At 44.0% G+C, this 21,566-nt stretch overlaps 1 protein-coding gene across 1 annotated transcript in view; it reads left to right on the top strand.

Annotated features, from left to right (window-relative positions):
* Nucleotides 1–21,566, top strand: part of PTPRA (protein tyrosine phosphatase receptor type A) — a 128,800-nt gene that overhangs the window by 19,824 nt on the left and 87,410 nt on the right. The window contains 1 exon segment of the mRNA XM_052780815.1: nucleotides 8,095–8,228. The gene's annotated coding sequence lies outside the window, so the exon portion shown is untranslated.

Raw genomic sequence — 21,566 nt, forward strand, 5'->3', positions numbered from 1 at the left:
GCAAAACAGATGTTCAGTTTCTAATGACTAAGTATTAAAGGTACCAGATGAGCAAAGTTTTAACTAAAGTATTTAATTTGTGCTTGGCAACTGAGACAAAGCACGAGCAAACAAGGTGCAATGCAAAATGGGCCTCTCTTCTGTCTTAGAATTGCCTGCATGTTTTCATTAAAACTTTTTTTCCATTTTTTTTCCTCTTTTTTTAAATACGTCTTTCCGGCTTGGCTCATTCTCACTGTAATTGTAACCTTTAGTTCTGGGTGGGAAGGCAATTATTTTGCAAGGCATGAGACCAGTGGTAGGGTGAGTGGGCTTTTGTTGCTGCCTCTGTCATCTCACTGTGTGACAAGTCACTCCTCTAGGAGTGACTTGCGTCTGTGAAGTTGGGGATAATTATACTTGTTCTCAAAAATGAGGAAACTGGACTTAATGGTGCATCTGCTTAGCCTTACTTTTGAACTCATGAATGAGTAGAAAACTTTGAATCTGAATGTGACTGTCATACAGCTGTTAGCCTTTGAGTAAGAGACAATTTTTGAAGACTTGTTCTTAAAAAAAAAAAAAAAAAATCATAACTGTGATCCCAGGAACCTGGGCTCTTTGGGCAGCCAACACTTGTAAGCTCCTTGAGATGCTTCTGGTCTAGGTGTTAGGTTCCCATTCCTTTGATCGTTGGTGAGAAACCTGCAGCACTGTCTGGCTGTTTGATGCACAAGTGCTGCGTCCCTCTTTCCCACTCAAACCTGAGCACCCATGCAGAGGAGCACATGATTTATTGCTGGAACATAAAAGGGAAAGAACTGTGTCCTGGTCCCTCTTCTCAGCAGTGTGAGTGCTTGTGATTTCTCAAGTCCAATGAATGTCTAACGTAAAACACATAAGAAGTCCTGAGAAAGAGGACCATGGCCAGAACTTCTCTCCTAGGTAAGTCCATTAATCACTACGCTGTGTACTTTCTGGTGTAGTGACTTGCATATTTGGCTGCTTAACATCGTAGCATCATCAGGGAAGGACAGAAAAGACCGTGGGCTGACTAGGCTGCTCTCCCTGCTATGTGGGAAGTGGATTTGAAATGCTGAGCCCAAGTGGGAGCTGAAGCCAGGGCTCCACCTTGCTGGTCTTCCAGGATTTAGCTTTTCTTATTGGCAAATCCTAGGTGGTTTCTATTAAGAAAAAGGCTTTTTGGATCTCTTCTGAAGGTGCCTCTCTTTGTAGGCTTTCTCAGGAGCCTTAATCTTCTATCCCACTTAAGGTAAGAGGGACAGGCACCAAACCTTCTTGGCGCCTTATTTCACTTAATTCTTGCATTTAGTTGTTCTTGATTGGGCTTCTAAGAGAATCTCTGCCAAAATCAAGAAGCTAAAAATTAAAATAATTGTTGTGCTGGTGGAAGCAATCAAGGAGGCCATTGGGTTCCTGGTCTGTGTGCAGTGGAGGAAAGGAGCAGACTGAGTTTGATCTGATCTCCTGGGACATGCTGGGCTCCAAGAGTTAATTCTGCCCCCGGCTTCTCTGTCCATGAGTAATCCATTTGTGTTGGAAGTAAATGGCAATTTCTTGCAGTGAGGATAGGCTTCACTACTGGAGAAAATGATATATATTTATCATCCATATAGCTGATGCTCTCTGTGCCTTTTTTACTTGTTGTTCATCTAAACTAAACTCTTTGGTGATGAGCTTGCCTATATGATATCAGATTTTGTAGTGACCTACAAGTATTTTTCCTTTCTTGTGTGTGCTGTTTCCCTGCAATTTCTATCACTGCAATCATCAAGCAGTATCACTCAAGAAGACTGAGTAGATAAATGTGATTCTCCAGCTTTTTTGAGCCCAAACTATAAGTACAGGTAGGAGATGGAGCAGCTCATCCTGGAAACCATTTCCAGGCACTTGATGGATAAGAAAATAATCAGGAATGGTCAGCATGGGTTCACCAAGGGGAAGTACTGCTTGACCAACTTGAGAAACTTCTGTGATGAAGTGACTGGCCTGGTAGGTGAGGGGAGAGCAGTGGATATTGTCTACCTGGACTTCAGTAGGGCCTTACACTCTGTCTCCCATAAGATCCTTGTAGAGAAGCTGTTGATATATGGACTGGATGAGCAGACAGTGAGGTGGGTTGAAAAGTGGCTGAATGATTGGGCCCACAGGGTGGAGACCAGTGGCACGAAGTCTACTGGGAGGCCAGTAACTAGCAATGTATCCCAGGGGTAAATACTGGGTCCAGTCCTGTTTAACATCTTCATTAATGATCTGGATGATGGGACAGAGTGCACCCACAGCAAATTTGCTGATGACACCAAACTGGTGTCCGACTTAGAAGAGTGGCTGATACTCCAGAGGGTCGTGCTGCCATCCAGAGGGACCTCACCAGGCTGGAGAAATGGGCCAACAGGAACATCATGAAGTTCAACAGGGAGAAGTGCAAAGTCCTGCCCCTGGGGAGGAACAGCCCCAGGCACCAGTATGTGCTGGGGGCCACCCAGCTGGAAAACAGCTTGGCAGGAAGGGCCCTGGGGGTCCTGGTGGACATCAAACTGAACGTGAGCCAGAAACGTGCCCTTGCCGCAAAGGCCCCCAGTGGTGTCCTGGGCTGTGTTAGACAAAATATTGCCAGCAGGTTGAGGGAGGTGATCCTTCCCCTCTACACAGCACTGGTGAGGCCACACCTGGAGCACTGTGTCCAGCATTGGGCTCCCCAGTACAAGAGAGATGTGGACATACTGGAGAGACTCCAGCGAAGGGACTGGAGCATCTCTGCTGGGAGGAAAGGCTGAGAGAGCTGGGACTGTTCAGCCTGGAGAAGAGAAGGCTCAGGGGGGTCTCATCGATGTCTATAAATACCTGAAGGGAGGATGCGAAGAGGACGGAGCTAGGCTCTTTCCAGTGGTGCCCAGTGATGGGACAAGGGGCAATGGGAACACAGTGAAACACAGGAGGGTCCCTCTGAACATCAGGAAACAGATTTTGAGTGTGAGTGTGACTGAGCACTGGCACAGGTTGTCCAGGCAGGTTGTGGAGTCTCCATCCTTGGAGATACTAAAAACCTGTTTGGCCATGGTCCTGGGCAACCAGCTCCAGGTGGCCCTGCTGGAGTAGGGAGGTTGGACCAGATGACTTCCAGAGGTCCCTTCCACCCTCAGTCACTCTAGGATTCTGAGACAGGGAGGTTGAGGTCCTCAGGAGATACAGGGGTGGGCTGAGCCCTCTGTAGGGGTATGGCTGTGTATATAAATGCAGCTAGATTTTGAATCATATAGCACTATATGACCACATCTTGTTTGTTGTATGCAGTGCTGTATAAATGTAAAATGGCTTAATAACTCTTCTCTTGCTGTTTTGGATTAATTTGTATCTTTATGCTGTGTGTTTTCTTTCGCTTGCTTCCTCCTTTCACCTTCCCAGATGTCTCCTCGGAGCAAACTTCCGTGACTCTTATTGTTCTGCTTGTTTTCATTCTCCTTCTTGGGTAAATGTATTATTTTTTTCAAAGAGTGGTTTCCTAGAACTCTGCGAAATGCTCTTCCCCTGCTGCATTTTGAAGTATTAGTTGCAAAAGAAAGGGGAGGGAGTCCTAATTCAGGTGCATTTCTTCCTTCATCTATTTTTCTTTTTAAAAGTGACTAAAGCCACAAATAAATAATGCTAATTTTTGCTACCATCTGTGACTGCAGGACCAAGCTGTTTCAGAGTGGCATTTTTAGTGCTTGCTTTATCTGTTAAGGGTGGAAGAAAAAAGCTCTTTGCATTAGCAGCAATAACCTATCTCCCACAAATTGTAGTCTGTGCTCCCATCTACCACTAAAACCCAAAGTAAACAAAGATTCGTGCAAAGACAGGAAGCATTTTGGGTGTAATTGCCGGTAGATCTTTGCTTTCATGATTTTTGGTTTCACCCAAAAAGGCAGCTGAGCAGTGCTGCGGTTCACTTGGGTGGATTTATTATGAGCTCTTGCTGTGCTCTAATTTGACATTTTTGGCAGCTCTGTGAGTTTTAAAACATCCTCTGCAAGAGTCTGCTGGCCATGCTAAATAAAAACGTCCCATGGAGGGAGGGAAGGGGCTGGTGCACAGCAGCATGGGTGAGCTACGCCCTGACGACAGCCCTGCTTCCAGGCTCCTTTATTTTGGCCTCGAGCCTCCATTTTCATAATCCTGCCGTGATCCCTCACCTTCTGCATGGATCGGAGCTGGAGGACCCTCCAGTTTGACCAGATCGAACTGAGAAGCTGGTCTCTCCCATCATGTGAGGCAAGAGGTGGTGGCACTGGTGAAGTCACTTGGCCTTGGCTATATCAGAAGCCCTCGCCGGTATCAGGACCTGGGTTTAGGGCTACTTTGGAGGCTGAAAAAAATCAAACCTTGAATATAGTCCAGAAGACTATGGAACAGGTCTGGTTCCTGGAGCCCGTGTGTTGAATAGGTAGATGGTGCCACGGGGCAACCCTGTGTCGTGGGTGAGGTCTCAGCTGTGAAGTCCTTGTGGCTTTTTCTGGTGTGTTTATCTCTTGTTCATGTGAGTTTACCAAACTGTAATTGGACTGTGATTTTAGCATCAGGTCTTTAGGGAAGCTTGTTACAGCCATGTGTAATGTAATAAAAATGTAACTGCTTAGCTTTAATGTGTCAAAATGACTTATTTAAAATATCATATTAGAGATATGAGGGTCTAGAAGATAAGTAAGACTTGCATGGGGAGGGAATATTGAGTAATGGCCCCACAGCTATAATTGGGGGGGAAAATACATCTTCCATTTCAGATCTGAGGAAGTGGTTTATGTGCCTGAAAATTGTTTTTCTCCCCCATGTGCTGAATCGCTTGGTCTGGCAGAAGTCAGCACTTGCCTGGGTAGATGCAGGTGAAGAATTCAGCTACTCTGCAATCCTGTACATTGTGCAAGTTGTGCAATATATAAACTGCTTGAGTATTGATCCTGTTGCCATAATTTTTTTAATAAAGCTTCTTTCTAAAAAGTTTCAGCATTTCTGGTCTCATAGTCTCCTATAGCACTTCATGAGGCGTGCAGGTATTTTTTCCTCTGTACCCCAGTCTGTAAGTAAATGATACTTCTCTCAACTTCTTCCACATACTCTCTGCTTCCTGTGTGTAATATTCCTGTTATTGATAACTGCTTTATTGAATCCTAGAGGCAGATGTCACCTGCATTTCTGTGTTATATGGAAGTTGAGGTCCGACAGGTTGGTGCGTAGTCCTGCCCTTCTGGGAGCAAGAAATTGAGATGAAAGCAGGGAAAACATCCGTGTGCCTATAGCTAACCCCCCCTTTCTTGTTTGAATATAGAGCAGCCATGTACATCTCCTCCCGTCCCGCAGGAGGCCAGGGAAGTGGCAGACAGACATGCAAAGGATTATTATATTTGATCAGGCTTTGAAATGGGCTGTAGATAAAGCCCTTGGTGTTTACTGGGCCATTAAACATTTATTAGCCTCTGTCCCAGTGCGTTGCTAGCACTGTAAATAACAGCTGTGATTAAAATGGAGAGTGGGGTCAGCAGTTGCCTTTTGCACTGATGTTTCTAAATGGTCGTGTAATTTTAAGAGCCTGGTTGGGGGAAGTATCTGCCCACGTGCCTTGGAGAGAAGGGGCAGATGAGCTGGCAGTCTGGAGCTCCTCTTTATCACGAGGAAATGCTGAAATCTTAGGAAGTGGGAGAATTTAAACAACAATGAAAAAAGATTAGGGCCTGAGTTAGGAGTTAATTTATCCCTGCCCTTCCTAACAAAAATACTTAATGCTCTCAGATCAGGATGGCTTTGGATCTGGATTTAATTAGGTTGAAGGAGGGTTCATGCCTCTCCCCCCACACTGCCCCAAATAACCCCCCGGCCACCCCCATGCTCAGTCACGCACGCTGGGCTCGCCAAGGCCGTGTTTTTTGCTTGTCGGCGTTTCCATCATCAGACTTTTATTTCCCTTCCACCCCCTCCCCAAGCTTTAATAGGGAGAGGAGAAGCATCACCGCAGGGCTGCGACTTGGCTCGTGGGGTCTTAGCTGCAGCACCTGGTCGGATGATAGGGTTTTTGAAAGGAGGAATATGAAGGGATTACTCTGTATTGCTGGGAGGCCACAGCCTGGTGATTCACACCGGAGGCAATCCCTCTGAAGTCAATGAGATTGTAAAGCGTGTAAATCAGTATGGAATTTGGCATTTTCGTAGAAAAGTGGGGGATATTTGTTTTACTTGCATATAAATTACTTCTAATAAGACTCTATAGACATGACTGATCCTTCTAATCACAGCACTGCTCCTTGCAGTCCCAAAGTTACTCCTGCTATCCTCTCATTTTAAATAATTTTTTTTAAAAAATCACTTGCGTGGGAAATATCTGTGGTTGCTGCTGGGCTGCAAAGCGTTGCTGGGAATGACTCAGGCGGGAGCGTGTCCTCGTGCGCTTGGGACCTGCGGTGTGAATGGAGAAAGGAGACGGTCTTGTTTTCACACTCTCTCATTTTGAGTCTCTGACATATTCCTGTTCCACCATTTAGATGTCATCAGGCTAAGGGATAATTAGAGGGAGCCTGTTTTGCTACAAAGCCGGATCAGGAATCCACATTGCCATGAGCAAGCCTGGGTTATTTGATGGGGAATGCAAAGCAGTGGAGTGGGCGTCCGGGGAGCATTGCTGCACCACGAGGGAGAAGATGCTCTGCTGCTTTTTCCCTGTGTCTGCAGAATATATCTCCTTTCTACAACAACTTTAAATAAATAAATTGATCGTCCCATTTATCAAATGCAAATATAAAAGCTCTCACTGCAATACTCTGTGTTGGAGTGGGGATGTTCGTTCTTTCACTGGTGATCTGCAGCCTGGCAGTCTCCATCAGCTACACCAAGATGCTGAGGGGCAAACCTGGGAGCTGCTGTTGGGGCTCTTGGGCATCAGTTCTGCCCCCGGCTTTGCTGCCTGGGTGCTGGTGGGTGGTTTGGGTGCTGTCCACAGCAGCTTACTCTCTATGTGATAGGGCTTTAATGCTCTAATAAAGCATTATAACAAAGAGCATCAGCTTTTCACTTGCTACAGTTGAGGAGGACATTGTATTTTGCCAAGACATTATAGTATCATAGGTGGTTTTAGCTATTTGACACTTGCCTTACCTTATAAAAATGCATCTTGGCTGTTTATGTGTTGTGTGGCATGTGGAAAGTGTGACGAGCTTTGGTTGAAAATGAAATCTAAAACTGGAAGGAGCCCTGCAGAAAGTAACTGAGGAACTGAATATATATAACTGAGTAATTGAGAAAATAACGAGGTCCCATTAAGCTGGTTGTCAAGGGAATAATTCACTTGTCTCTCCCCCAACTTGATGAAATAGTTATTGTTTTCCTCTCCTCCTTACTAACATACCCACAATTCCAGGAGAGCCACCTATCTGCTCCTGTAGGTGGTCTAACTGATACATGCCTAATTCCAGCTCAGAGCCATTTTTGTGAGCAGAACGTAGCTTTGAAGTCACCGTCCCCTGTGTCAGGCCTCCAGAAGAGTTTGTGTGGTTGAAAGGTTTGTCCCCTTTTTCCACTGATGCTGGCTGGCCTAACAAATGCCCCGCTCCTGCCCACAAACCTTGCCTTCTCTAGAAAAGAGAAAATAAGGTAGTTTTTAAGGCAGCGTTCTAGATTTGGATGTAAAATCTGGCGCAAATGGAGATCTTTCCAGCTTCAGGCCAAGTGATGTATGTTCCTTGTTGTCCTCTCTGCAAAACAGAACAGTTTAAGACTAATTTGTTGTTGTTGTTGTTCATTAGGCTCTTGGTGTATTAGCAGACTACGTAGCCTCGGGTTGCTCCCTAAATGGCCTGAGCTATGGTCTTCAGTCTTCTTCTCGACCATCTCCATGCCTTCTGCAGGCTGGTGTACCTCCAGCTGTGTTTTAATACTTTGAGGAACTTATTTTATATGGAGACTACGTTAGTGGCTGGGACAATCTCAGTTATATGAGACAGTCCCAGTCATCCACAACAAGACTCAAGCAGTTGGGGCAGTAAAAAGGCTGTTTGCTTAATATGGCTGATCCATGTGAAATGACTCGCTCATCTTGGCACAAGCCATTAACTGGGTGTTTCTCTCTTACAGGGCGCATCGAGAATAATCATCAGCCTTAAGGATTGATTGTGTACTACCCATCATCGTCCCGATTTGATATTAATCGGAAAAGCTTTGACCATCGCATTGGGGAGGTGAAAAGTTGAATGACCATCCCTTTTAAGGTATAGTAGAAACATTAATGAGATGTTTGGGCTATGAAGCTAGCACTGCTGTAGCCTGCACAAGAAAACAGCAGCCTTTGGAGGTGCTGCTTGTACAGCTTTCTCATGGATTCGCATCTCAGTCTTGCAGCATTTACATGGTGAAACCTGCGCTCCATCATTCCCCTCTTTGATCTTAATGAGCATGGTCTTCTTAGACTGGAGGGTTGCCTTTGTTTTGATGCAAACTTTCATGAATGCAGTATTTTCTCTTTATTTACTTGAAAGAATCTTTCATTTTTGAAACTTTCAGTTTGTGTTGTGAGGCATGCAGAGTTTGGGTATCAATGTTTGCACTATTTTGAAGAGGGCTTTTCTTAAGGCTTTTTTTTTGTGGTTATACAAACCAGTATTTGACTGAAATATATTGACTTCTGCTATTACCTTGGCACAGATGGTCGCATAATTCTGGCATGAGTGATTTCTTAAGGAGGGGGAAAGAAAAAACCCAGAGACTTTTTGAGGAAAGGAAGGTCATGGAGTAAGAAGGATCATTACTGAGGACATTAGTGAAAACAACATCCAGCAGGGAGTTTGTGGGCAGTTGTTCTGGTCGCAGTTCTTCCCATGGTCTGACTTGAGGAAAAGATTGAGGAATGCTTTTAAAAAAAAAATAAAAATCTTACTGTAAGATTTCTTGTTCGGTATTTCAAAGGACTCATTCCAGCCAAAATGGATTTGATGCTAAGATGGTATTGCTAGAGTGGCAAATTGAGATGTGTGTGTGAAACCTGGTGATTTTTATAAACAAGGTCTGTTTTTTAAAGCATTTCTTGTTGCTGTGGCTTTCACAGATTCACCCTGTCTGGAGATGAAGTTTTTCTATGTGGTTTGATATTTCTTTAAAGCTTGCACATAGGGTCCTGCTGACACTGCGTGCTTCACAAGCTTGACCAATTTATGGTTTCACATAAAAATTCTTTGAACTCTTTGCAAACCTGGTGTGATACCTCTGTGCCAAATTGAAGTCAATCATAACTTTATGGATGACTAAATACTTCCCTTTGAATTTGTGTGATACTTAGCAATGTGTTTCAGGTCTGTTAGTGGGTGTGTATGTATGTACTTAACTGAATTTCATGTTGTGTTTTGCTACGTGTATTTGTTAGTCTGCTTGGCTCACTTTTTGATTTGGGGAAAACTATTGAGGTCAACAGCTGAATTAATTCCACTAATTTACTGAGAAGTGGCCAGCTGTTCTAGAAGGGCTTTGTCTTTGGTGCATGCTTTCTCCATAGCTGGTCCCAGAAAAGGATTAAGTTCAATGAGACTAAAGTAAGAGACACGTAAGAAATTTGCCTATGATGCACACCATAAACGTTAATAGCCTAAACTCTGTTTATTATTCAATTTTTGCTTGTGTAAGAAAAGCCTTTTTAGAAAAGCAAGAGACTGATGAATATGTTCAAATATCTGCTAAATAATGCAGGTCCTATCATAATCCAGTGAATACATAGGACAAAGATGCTACCCACACTCAGGCAGTAGCTTTCTCAAAAAAGCCTGTGGTCTGGATGTGGCTGTCAAGTCTTCTTAGCTGTTTGGGGTTGGAAGCTGGCAATTCAGTCGCCAGCTGGAATCCTAAAGCCACTTGGGTCAGCAGGATGTGCCTGAACTCACGTGAAGAGGAGTGGCCATGGGCTGATGCTTTGCTGTGGCCAGTGCTGTCTGATTTGACTGGCCAGCGTAAACGGTCAGAACAAAATTGCTTGCGTGAGAGTGGTTTGTCTTGCATGATGAAGCCAGATGTGGATGTGACTCTGTCAGCTAGAGTGAAGTAGTCCAACAGCACTTCCCTTCCGCAGCAAAATCCTTTCGGAATAAGACAGCAAGGTCCACAGCTAAGGTGATGGACTTGCTCTGCTGTTTCAGGCAGTGTGGGCTGCTAGGCAAGATGCAGAGCTGGACGTTGGGGTGCCAGAGTTGTACGTCATACTGTGCTGTGAGCCTCTTGACTCTTGTGGGCCACTGGAAAGATGTTTTGGGATGAGTAGGTTTTCTTTCTAAAACTGGGGTTATGAAATAGCCGATGTCAACTGGAAGGGCTTGAGCAATCTTTTATGCTTTTATGGGTTCCTTTTTAAAGTGTTTCATTATGTATCACTTATTGATTCATGTCGCAGGTCCAAAGCATTCAGATTTGATTATGTGGGAGAAAACTAATGCATGAAGTCTATACAAAGCTGTCCACTCCCCTGTATTGCTAGATTTCTGGGCTTTGTTTTCACTGGTCACATTCACTTGTCACAAGTTACTGTCCTCTTTTTGTCAGCCATTTCAGCAATATCGCTCATTTATCCTAGCTCAGACTTAGCACGGTGTATAATGCTGGCAGACCAGGGAGCTTGCATTTGCAGAACGCAGGTAAGAAGACTTCGAAGTTTAGATCTGAAACCTCGATTACATCCTAAAAGGTTCTACATGTGTAACTGGAAACCTTGGGATCCCAGACATCGTAGTGCTCCCAGGTCTGGTGGCAACTCTGAGTAGAGGTGGCAGTGGTCTCAAATCAAAACTGGCTGAACTGAAAACACTATGTTACTGGAGGAGGGGAAGGAGGGTGGGAGGTAGAAACAGACCCACTAGCAAACACTTGCCACGTCTCTCAAAGAGCACAAGTAGGAATCATAGAATATTTGGGTTGGAAGGGACCTTTAAAGGTCATCAAGTCCAACCCCCCTGCAATGAGCAGGGACATCTTCAACTCGATCAGATTGCTCAGAGCCCCGTCCAGCCTGACCTTTCCTAGCCAGGGATGATTGCACTGGCTCGTTATTACCTGATCTTCCAGGGCTTCAGTGTCTGTTCCAGCTTACCCTACTGGATAGGACAGTCTCACCAAGCTACAGTTGAGTTAGCTCAGGTTTTTCCACCATAATTATTTTCATCGTCCCAACAGGTTTACAGGAAGGGTAGGGGGTGAATGTCCTCGACGACATGCAAAACTTGCAATGAGAACAAGGGCGGGCTCATCTTCTCCCTGAGCCTTAGGCCACCAGGCTTGCCGTAGGCAAGCCTTAGGCTTGTGTAAACAGTTGTGTTTAGAGGAATCGAGGGCATTGTTTGGAAACACTGTGCTGTTTCAGTGCTATGCTAGCAGTAAAGGATGTGGCATGGGGGCGGCTTCATAGGAAATTCAGCTTTCAAAATCTGCAGAGAAGCCGCTGCTGCACACAGCGGCTGCAATCCTAGCAGCGGGTCGGAAGCTGCGTTTTTGGGATTTCTGCCAAGAGACGTTTCTTGGAAACTCTTCCGTGTGCAGTGCGAACAGCAGGACGGGAGGTCTTGATTTGAACTCTAGATGATTAAACCACTGAGGTTTTGGCAGGGCTGCATGTTTGGATGCCTTGTTCTTGGCCTTTCTCATTTGGGTGTATAGGTGAACCCCTGCCTGGTCTGGCTCAGAAACTTTCATCTGACTTTGTAGCAAGCTGAATTTTCTACTGAATAGGAAAGCTTTTTGAGAGTGAAGCAACCCTCTATTTTTTTGGATGGAATTCTCCAACCCGTTGGCTACACTCAGTCTATTTTTCTGAATCAAACTAGTACTGAACCTACCCTGCAGGGTCATAAATTTTTCTTAAAGCTGACGTTCTTCTTCCATGTTTGCTCTCGCTGACATGCAGTCTTGCTGCTTGCATTACCTCTTGGCCCATAAGAGAGAATGGTAGTGTGGATCACCTGCCTATGACTCACTAAGACCCTTGATTGACTAAAAACTTTTTTTTTTCTGGTAAATCTCATTTTGGGCAGAAGGGGAGATGAACGAATAGGTATATAATCTCTGACTAGATCCAGCACTGATTTCTTCAGTAGGAATCTATAAGCGCTGCTGCAGTGGAAGCAACACTGATCATTATTATTTGTCTTTAAATTCCGCCAAAATATTCTCAGTTCCCAGTGACGTAGAGATTTAGAGGCTCACAACATATGGCAAGATAGAGAGGGTGGAGGGGGAACTTGCTTGCTGCAGTTCCTGGAAGGTGAGTTACGTGCTCACATCTTGGGGCGTACAATCACGCAGACAGCAGCAACGTTTGGAGATTTGGTTTCTGGTGCCCCAACTGCTGCCAGGGAACTTCAGAAGAATAAATGGAAAATGGACGGAGCTGTGGATGTAGCCTGGAGTGTCAATTAGTCTTTAGCCCAGGTCAGACTTTCCTCAGTCTTTTTTCTGTATACATTCTCCATCGCTTTCTCCAAATCCTGTCCTTCTGTTTTTCAGGAAACTTTAAAATTTATGTGGAGAAGGGAAGAAAATCTCTTCCTTACTGCAAGGGCCAGGTCAGCATCTTTTTTTGAAATCCCTGTGAGAGCAATTTGTCAGAAGACATTGGGGGAAGCGGAGAGCTGAGCCTAGCAGAGCCAAGCTGAGCTTGAATCCTCCCTTGGTTTGAGCTCATCTGTATCAGCAACGTGCGGTGGGAGCAGAAATCTTTTTATTGGTGACTGTACAGGATAAGAAGGAGAATTTCCCAAAGGTTAGGCTTCCTCCCTAAGTTTTGCTCTCTGAGGAGGCCCTGAGAAAAGCAGATACACAGGGAAGTTGGTAACTCCAGACAAGTATGTGCACGCACCAGTGTGCATACCCACGTGTATGTACATGGAGTGCTTTCCCAAATAGCCTAGAACCTGAGAAAATGGAGATAAAATCAAAAGACAATTGAAGTTAATTATGCTTTAAAGGCAATTGGAGATTGGTTGAAATCTTGTGGGATTTCTGAGACCTCCCAGTGCAATTTGAGGCTGAGCGTGGGGAGGAAGGTTTGGTTGCTGTGGTCATTAGTGTCTCAGTTCTGACTGTCACCTATTGCTGGTGTCATACAATGACGGCTTTTGGGTTATGGATGACACAGATGTCACCACTGAAACACAGTTATCTTTGCATTGCAAATTCTTCTTTATGTCACTTGTCTGTGTGCTATATGTATCCTTTCATGGTGAAGGAAGTCTACCCTTGCTCGTTAAACTGCACAGCACAAATTTGGATTCAGTATAAGTTTTGATTTTAGATTAAAAAACAACAAAAAAAGCATTTTGACATGTGACTGAACTTTGTTGTTGTTCTTCAACCCATGTACTTTCCCCTTTCTTTTCATCCTCACCACAATCTGGCCTGCATTTTGTGTTTTGGGCAATGGTGAGGTTGCTAGCCTGACTTTGAACTTAATGAACTTTTCCAAAGAGCCTTCAGAAAAGGCCACATTCCAAGAAGTCCTCTTTGGTTTACAGAGGAATTGGGATATGGGAACTCTTAAAAATGCCAGATGTCAGACTCTTAGGGGTTTACAGGTGAGCTGGTGTGGAGCAACTGAGTTAGAAATCAACCATGATGGTTAAATGTCTTGCTTCCTACGATGTAAGCTTCAGAAACAAAAGGAAGAGCCTTGCTTTAACTCTAGAAGAACCAAAGTCTTTAGGGATCTAGCAATGGGAGATCACAAAATAAACAGAACTGTATGGGACAGTATTTCTTGCAGTGCCCTTCTGCGTCTGTGTGAATTTAGGCCAAGAAGTGCTCCAATAAGTTCAGAATTTTCCCTGACCTAACCTTTGGGTCTACAAACACGTTGTAAGGAAGTACCGTCAAATGCTTTATTACACGAAATTGCACTGCACATTTTCTGGTATGTTCGTGTGAGTATTTGTTCAGGATCATTTTTCGCCAGTAGAAGCACATGATACTATTAAAAAGATAACACATACTTGTTTTTATTCACTTAAGATGGAAGATCTTTCTTCAAAGAATCATGAATAAAACAAGATAGTGCTTCATAGCACGTATTAAGGAAAAAATAATGATAAAGGTCTTTGGAATGGGCCTTCCCTCTGGCATCTTCACTCAGGTTCTACAATCAGTAAGTCAAAAGAGGTTTTGTGGAAGGGAGAGGTGAGATGCAGGAGTTGATATGACTTCCTCAAGGGTGAGAACTTCTAGAGCTGGGACCCAAACATTAATCTCTTTAATTCCAGCTCAACACTTCACTATGAGATCATTATTCTGTTTGATTAATCTGTGCAATGCCTTTAAAGCCTCTAAAGCCGTAATGCTACGTATGCATTGAAGAATCCTACTGCAAGTCCTCGTTTGAGTATCTAGGAGCCTTTTGCTATCCCTGACACCTTTTTGCTTAAACTTAGAGTACAAGGAACTATTCCCTAGCCTTGGTTGGTCTTACTCTGATCTGATCATCAGGGCTGATGTATTGCTAGTGTTCATTGGGGAACATTGTTTTCAACAGAGACAAAGAGTTCTTAGTGCAAAAATTAGCTAAAATGCTAATAATTGATAGGTACAGGTACAACTGTAGTGATGACAATGTCATTCATAGTTGTCATATAACGATGAGTAAAGTGTTGTGTTCTTAAGTTTAATTTCCTAAAGATAGGAGAGCAGTGACAGGACACAGTCTGCATTTATCAGCCCCTCGATCTCAAGTAACCTTTTGAACCACTGAGCAATTTCAGCCATGTTTGAGAAACTTCAAAGTCTTCAAATGTTGCAAGTTCTGTGAAAATTGAGTAGCAGGGAAATTGAGTGGAGAGATCGTAAGACTTCCCAGGCTTGATGGAAAGTCTGCAGTATAAATTCACTTCTTACGTAATCCATATTTGATTTGTAGGATGATGCCAACTCCTCAACTGAGGTCATGGTATTACCAAAGCCTCACGTGTGATACTGGGCAGTCGTTTTGACCCTCTGCCGCATTATCCCCTATTCTACGTACAGATGACTTCATCTCTGTTCACTCGGAGGCATGTGCTCCTTCTTTTACAGGCATTAACAGATTTACCAGCAGCACCTCACACATCTAAAATGCTGTGTAAATGCCGTCAGCGCCCCATGCCTGGAGACCCGCAAGTATCTAATGCATCACGTTGCATACTGTGAAATTAAAGATTCAGCCCCACTTTAATGCTTTAGCACTGTAAGCAGCAGAACTAATGTAGCTCAGCATACTAATGAGGGAGGTATTTATCGTTAAGTGCCGAGCCGTTAGAGAATGGCCAGCATTCAGCTTCACCCTTGAAACCTTTCTGGGAGGCTGGTCTTCTTCTCGGGCTGAGCCTTGCAGGGTCCTCAGCAAACAACCAGCATCACAGCTAGAGCACAACTGCCAGTGGCAGGAGAAAAAGCCCAACTTGATGACTTTCAGGGAAATAGCCCAGAAAAGGAAATCCTCTATATAATTTATAAAAGACCTTACGTAAGGAAGGAGGAGGGATTGATGTGGAAATGATTGTTCTTCCTGGGGGGAAAATGAAGATGAAACCAAGAAGAGACCTAAGCTGGCAGGTTACCACGGGGATAAAAGTGAGATGCTAACAGCTTACAGTATCAATTAGGGGCATAAAAAATGTTGGTATTTTCATTTTGGAGAACCCCTTTTCCAGCACTGTCTATTTGGGTCACTGTCATCTGCTAATTTTAATTGGAAAATAGCAGTATGAGTGAAAGTGTTGCTTTTAACCTTCTCTAAGCTTGGTAGAAAAGCATTTAGACCTAAAAGCTAGTATTGGTGTTACCTGGAAATACGGAATGGAGAAGGCTTCATTGAGATGAGAGACCACTTTATAAAGACAGGACTTCAAAAACCAGCGGGTTTGTCAGCTGCTACATCATTAGGGGCTCACTGGAAGGGAGGTATCATTTACACTCCTCAAGTTTGTAATCTGGGCAGTTTAAATTCTTTATCTAGAAAGGGGTGGGGAAATATTTGGGAGAATTTTGCTTGCAAGGATGGTTTCCACCAGGAGGGGAAAATGCCGTGGACAGAGCACTCATCCAAGAGGGTGTGGTGGTTTCTGTGAATTTGAGTAATTTCACACCAGCCCCTGGAGGCTGTCCAGGTTCAAAATGGCAAACCTCTGAATTATGTGTGATGTAATAGCCGAATTACTTAAAACCAAAATGGTCTCCTGAATATCTGTCATCTTGACTTGGATGGACGGTCTCCAAGAGCAAAGATGATTTTAGTTTAGGCACCCTTAGCTGTGAAATGTGCATCAAAAATCCCAAACACGCAAATTCTGCTCTAATTGCTTGACAACTCCACATCCAGCTTGTATATCCCCAGGATGATCTTGATTTATTTCCATCGAGAACGTGGAATTCCTGCTGAACCACATGGTGCAGAACTCGGAGCAGTGCATTGATACAGTGTTGATTGGGAACCCAAAGCATTTTATGAACCTGATGGGAAATTATAGCAAACAAGGGCTGTTGGCAACCAACTTCCAAACCTAAATCCTCTATGAGCACAATACACTACAATTATAGCAGCTTTCCCGGGTCAGGAAACAAATGCTGTGACTGCTGTATTCCTGTGTGTGATATTTATGACACACAATGTTATCTTTGTAATTGTTACGTATGCTTTTATGTAGTGCAATTAGGGTGGGGCTGAGGTTAATGGTAATGTTAATCGTTTTCATGTTCTTAATATAGACCCTGAATGCTGTCGTTCAGTAGGGAGTGAGTAAGAAAAATTATTCATGCTATTGTACTGCTGTCACATCTGTGGTGTAGGGAGATGGCTACAGCACAGCCTAAATCAGCCACGATCACCCTAGTCTTGGATTTACCTGCTGAAAAGCTCATTCACGTAAGCTTTGGCATTTTTTCCTGCTTATACCATGTTCAAAAGTCCTGACAGTCTTAATCGATGGACTTGCTCTGAAACCAAACCCTGCACTTGGAGGGGTGTCTGTCTGTATAGACTCCCACCCAGCTGAACTTCAGCTGAGGGAGAGAAAGTATTTACGATATACTTGTTCAGACAAACTCATCTCTGACATAATGACTTTCAATCACCCTAAATTCTCTTTTCTGAAATGTATTCTGGAAGTGCAGTGGAAACTAGTGCAGAGTCCATGGGTATGTGGTTATAGGGCTTTTTTCTTCCACACTAACTTCCAGGAGTTGGGATGTGTCTGGCTACAGGTTTTATACAAAATACCAAACTCAAAATATCAAAAAATAACAAAAATTTAAGAAAAACACCACAACACCCAAACCTCCTCAACTTGTTTTGTTTAGTGACCACTCCTAAAATACTTTTGCTCACTAAAGTTATGGAAATAGGCACCCCATGCATTCTGAGTATTCGTTGAGGGGTATAGCTCAATGAAAATGAAAAAAAATATAGGAGATTGGCTTTTTTTTTTTTTTTTAATTCTGCAGTGTCTAGTGAGAGTAGCCAAAGGTGAGCAGAATTACTGCTATCTCCAGGACCAGGTCCTGCTGCTGCTGGTAGATCTCATGGGACCGTTCTGTTGTAGCCTTTATCAGAGGAGAAGTTAAAATGCTGGGGTCCTTAGCTTCCTAATGGGTTGAAATGCATCTTTTCGCACCAATTTAAAGTTAAAAAGATGCTAAGTGCCAGTTTCTTTTTCTAGAAACTGAAATGTCGCAGCCATCTTCGGGTAGTTACAGAAGAAACACACGCAACCATTTTGCTGAGGATCAAACTTCTTTTTTTTTTTTTTTTTTTTTTTTTAATATGATGTGTTCACTTCACAAATAAAAAGCTTATTTGCTAAAGACCGTTTGCTTTTGCTGCAACCAAACCCAAGAGGCTGTGCTCAGGAAACACCAGAGGGCTGGCTTAATTTTATAAGAAAAAAAAATTCTGAAAGTGCTCCTCATGTTGTACTTCCTCAGTTCAGGACTCCAAGTCTTTCACAAAACTGAGAAGCATCCCATGGGGCCACAGCCATCCCAGGGTGGTGGATTGAATGACTTAAGTATCTTTTTTTGGTCTGATTTGTGACTGTAGCTTTAATTTATTGCCTCCTCTGTAAACCACAGATATGTTTGTTATTTGCAATTACATGGTAAAAAAAAAAAAAGCTTTATTTGGATTTTTAAGTCATTCTTTCTCTTTGCCTTGGTGTTTGCTGCAATGAAATCCTTTTATGAAGCTTGTGGGGAGAGCTGGGTTGAAATAGCTTCTCAACAGGACACATGATGGGCAGCAGTGGTGCACGCCCAGGGAAAGATAAGAACGAAGGTTTTATGCCTTCATCGAGACTGGTTAGTGCAACACTCACCCAAGTCAATTTTGTATGTTGAATATTTTAAAATTGTAGCTTTTTTTTACCTAGAAACCCTTCTATCTTCAATTTAGACTACCTACAGGAGTTGAACTTCAATTTCTCTTTCTAAAAAAATTTCCCCATGATGGGCATTTCATGGTCTGATGATGATGGTGACCATATGCACACACCTCAATTCAGCAACAAGCCTGCTTGTTTGTGTCTTAAGACAACTTTACAGTGTTTACACTGAAATTTTCCTGCATGTTTAATAGTTTCTCTGTTTTACTTAACTGAATCTGATAGATTAAATTTTCATTTTCAGAGTGGGGAGAAACTTGTTGTCCAAATCCAGTGATTAGTGGTAAAATACTTTCAACAAATTTAGCAAATGGTCTTTCAAGTTGGTTTCTAATCCATCAATTTCTTACAAAAGCAGAAAGCTGCATATTACCTGGGTGGTTTCCATAAGTGCATGAAGCATATGTGAGAGGTTATTCGATGCCTAAAGAAGATGCAATATTTTGTTTAACCAAAAAGCTTTGTTCTCTTTTGTCCAGAGGAGGGCCACAAAAATTATCAGAGGAATGGAACACCTCTCCTATGAGGAAAGGCTGAGAGAGTTGGGGTTGTTCAGCCTGGAGAAGAGAAGGCTCCGGGGAGACCTTATTGCAGCCTTCCAGTACCTAAAGGGGGCTTATAAGAAAGATGGGGACAGACTTTTTAGTAGGGCCTGTTGCAATAGGACAAGGGGTGATGTTTTTAAACTGAAAGAGTGTAGACTCAGAGTAGATATAAGGAAGAAATGTTTTACGATGAGGGTGGTGAGGCACTGGCACAGGTTGCCCAGAGAGGTGGTCAATGCCCCATCCCTGGAAACATTCAAGGTCAGGCTGGACGGGGCTCTGAGCAACCTGATCGAGTTGAAGATGTTCCTGCTCGTTGCAGGGGGGTTGGACTAGGTGACCTTTAAAGGTCCCTTCCAACCCAAACCATCCTCTGATTCATGTAGAATTCTGTTCTGAAGATAGTAGTTGTCAACCACAGCTTTCAAGCGGTGCTGATTTCAGGTAGGTCTGCTGTCTGGACTGTGGTGGAGAAGGCATCTCATCCATGGTGTGGTGGAGTCATAGGCTCAGTGCATGTAGCAACTGGACATGAAAAGTGAAAAAATTAGATTATTCATTAATATTTTACTGAATTTAAAAAATGTAGCCCAATGATTGCTTTCCTATAATTACTTTCTGTCTGCATGAAAATAACATATGCCAACATGAACCCCAGTGGCAATGGGGGAAGAACTGAGTGGGAGAAAATTAAGTTATCCCTTGATCAATATTACATCAGCTCAATAATAATATTTTGGTTAGGAAAAGTATTGCACTGTGCCCCCAAAGAGGCACAGGCTTCCTTGTGTTTTCTGTGCCATCTAGAGTTGTTTGAGGAAGGTTGAATACTGCATGGCTTAAAAATACCAAACCACTAAGACCTCAGGAGGAACGGATCATCTTTTAAAAACTCTGTCATCTGCTTTAAATGCCTTTTATTTCTCCAGCCTGAGTGCCTGGAAGGAAGCTGGGAGCTCTTCACTATTAAGTGATATTGCTGCCTCTAGCTTGCTCTGGCCACCTTTCATGTAGGAGAGGACAACTTGTGAGCAGGGTCAAATGTATCAGAAGTTCCTTCAGTTAAAAGGATTATCAACACCAGAGGTCAGGGTAGTCTTGGGGCTGCAGCCGCAGCTGCTGCTCACGTTTCTATTTGTCCTGGGCATGGAGATGATGTGGCTTCAGTCACAGAATCAGAGGATGGTTTGGGTTGGAAGGGACCTTCAAAGATCATCTAGTCCAACCCCCCTGCCATGGGCAGGGACATTTTCAACTCGATCAGGTTGCTCAGAGCCCCGTCCAACCTGACCTTGAATGTTTCCAGGGAGGGGGCATCGACCACCTCTCTGGGCAACCTGTGCCAGTGCCTCACCACCCTCATCGTAAAACATTTCTTCCTTATATCTACTCTGAGTCTACACTCTTTCAGTTTAAAAACATCACCCCTTGTCCTATTGCAACAGGCCCTACTAAAAAGTCTGTCCCCATCTTTCTTATAAGCCCCCTTTAGGTACTGGAAGGCTGCAGTAAGGTCTCCCCGGAGCCTTCTCTTCTCCAGGCTGAACAATCCCAACTCTCTCAGCCTTTCCTCATAGGAGAGGTGTTCCATTCCTCTGATCATCTTTGTGGCCTCCTCTGGACCTGCTCGAGCAGGTCCATGTCTTTCTTCTGCTGGGGACCCCAGAGCTGGATGCAGTACTGCACGTGGGGTCTCATGAGAGTGGAGTATATGAGGAGAATTACCTCCCTCAACCTGCTGGCCACAGTTCTCGTTAGGCATCCCAGCCATCATTGTGTGTCCTCAGTCCTGTCTTCACCCCAACTGGGAGCTCTGCTCAGAGCTACGTATGGTGGAAAGTAGAGGAAAGCAGTTTTCCCCTGGTTTTCCCCTGGTTTTCCCCCCTGGGACATGGGTTGGATGGAAGCATTCAGGGGCAGCCTGTTCAGGGCTCTGCAGACCATCTCACTGAGGATGAGGACAGACCCTCTGCCCTGCTGCTACAACACGTGCCTTCAGGGTTGCCTCTCACCCCTGCTCTCGTATCAGTTTGAGTACAGCAGCACCCAGGCCTTTGCCTTCAGACAGAATGGGGCCCCATGGCAGTAATTTTTTATTTTTTTAGCGGGGAGACTAATTGCTTTTCCAAAACTGCCATTGTTTCAACATCTAGGCACAACCCTCCAATTCTCAGCTTTGGGGTCTGACCTGAATTAATGAACTCAGCCCAGGCTGCCTTCTACCACACCGCCGTTAAATGAGATGAACTGACTACCTCAAAGGAGATGCGCAGTGTGTAATAGGTGGTAGGTGAGAGCTGCGGGGTGCAGGTCCTTTGTACCTCTCAGCCCTTCCCTGACCACACTCCACATGCTCTCTGCCTGCTGCAGAGAGCTGCCGTCTGGTGTTGAAAGCCTTTCTCTTCATCTCTCCATCCCACGGCTCAGGAGGCAGCGGTACCTAATGGGTACAGCACGGTGGATTGTGGCACCTTGCCACCAACCTCGCTGGTGATCTCAGTAAAGTCCATCTCCCTGCTGCTGCTGTTTAAAATTGAGAATAAAAGGCAGTATCTTAAAAAAAGAAAGTTCTGAGGGTGATGCTTCAATGTAGCTCTCTTTGTTCTAGGTGTTGATATTATATCTCTCGAAGCTG

Source organism: Harpia harpyja, chromosome 2, assembly GCF_026419915.1.
Source record: "Harpia harpyja isolate bHarHar1 chromosome 2, bHarHar1 primary haplotype, whole genome shotgun sequence".
NCBI lineage: Eukaryota > Metazoa > Chordata > Aves > Accipitriformes > Accipitridae > Harpia > Harpia harpyja.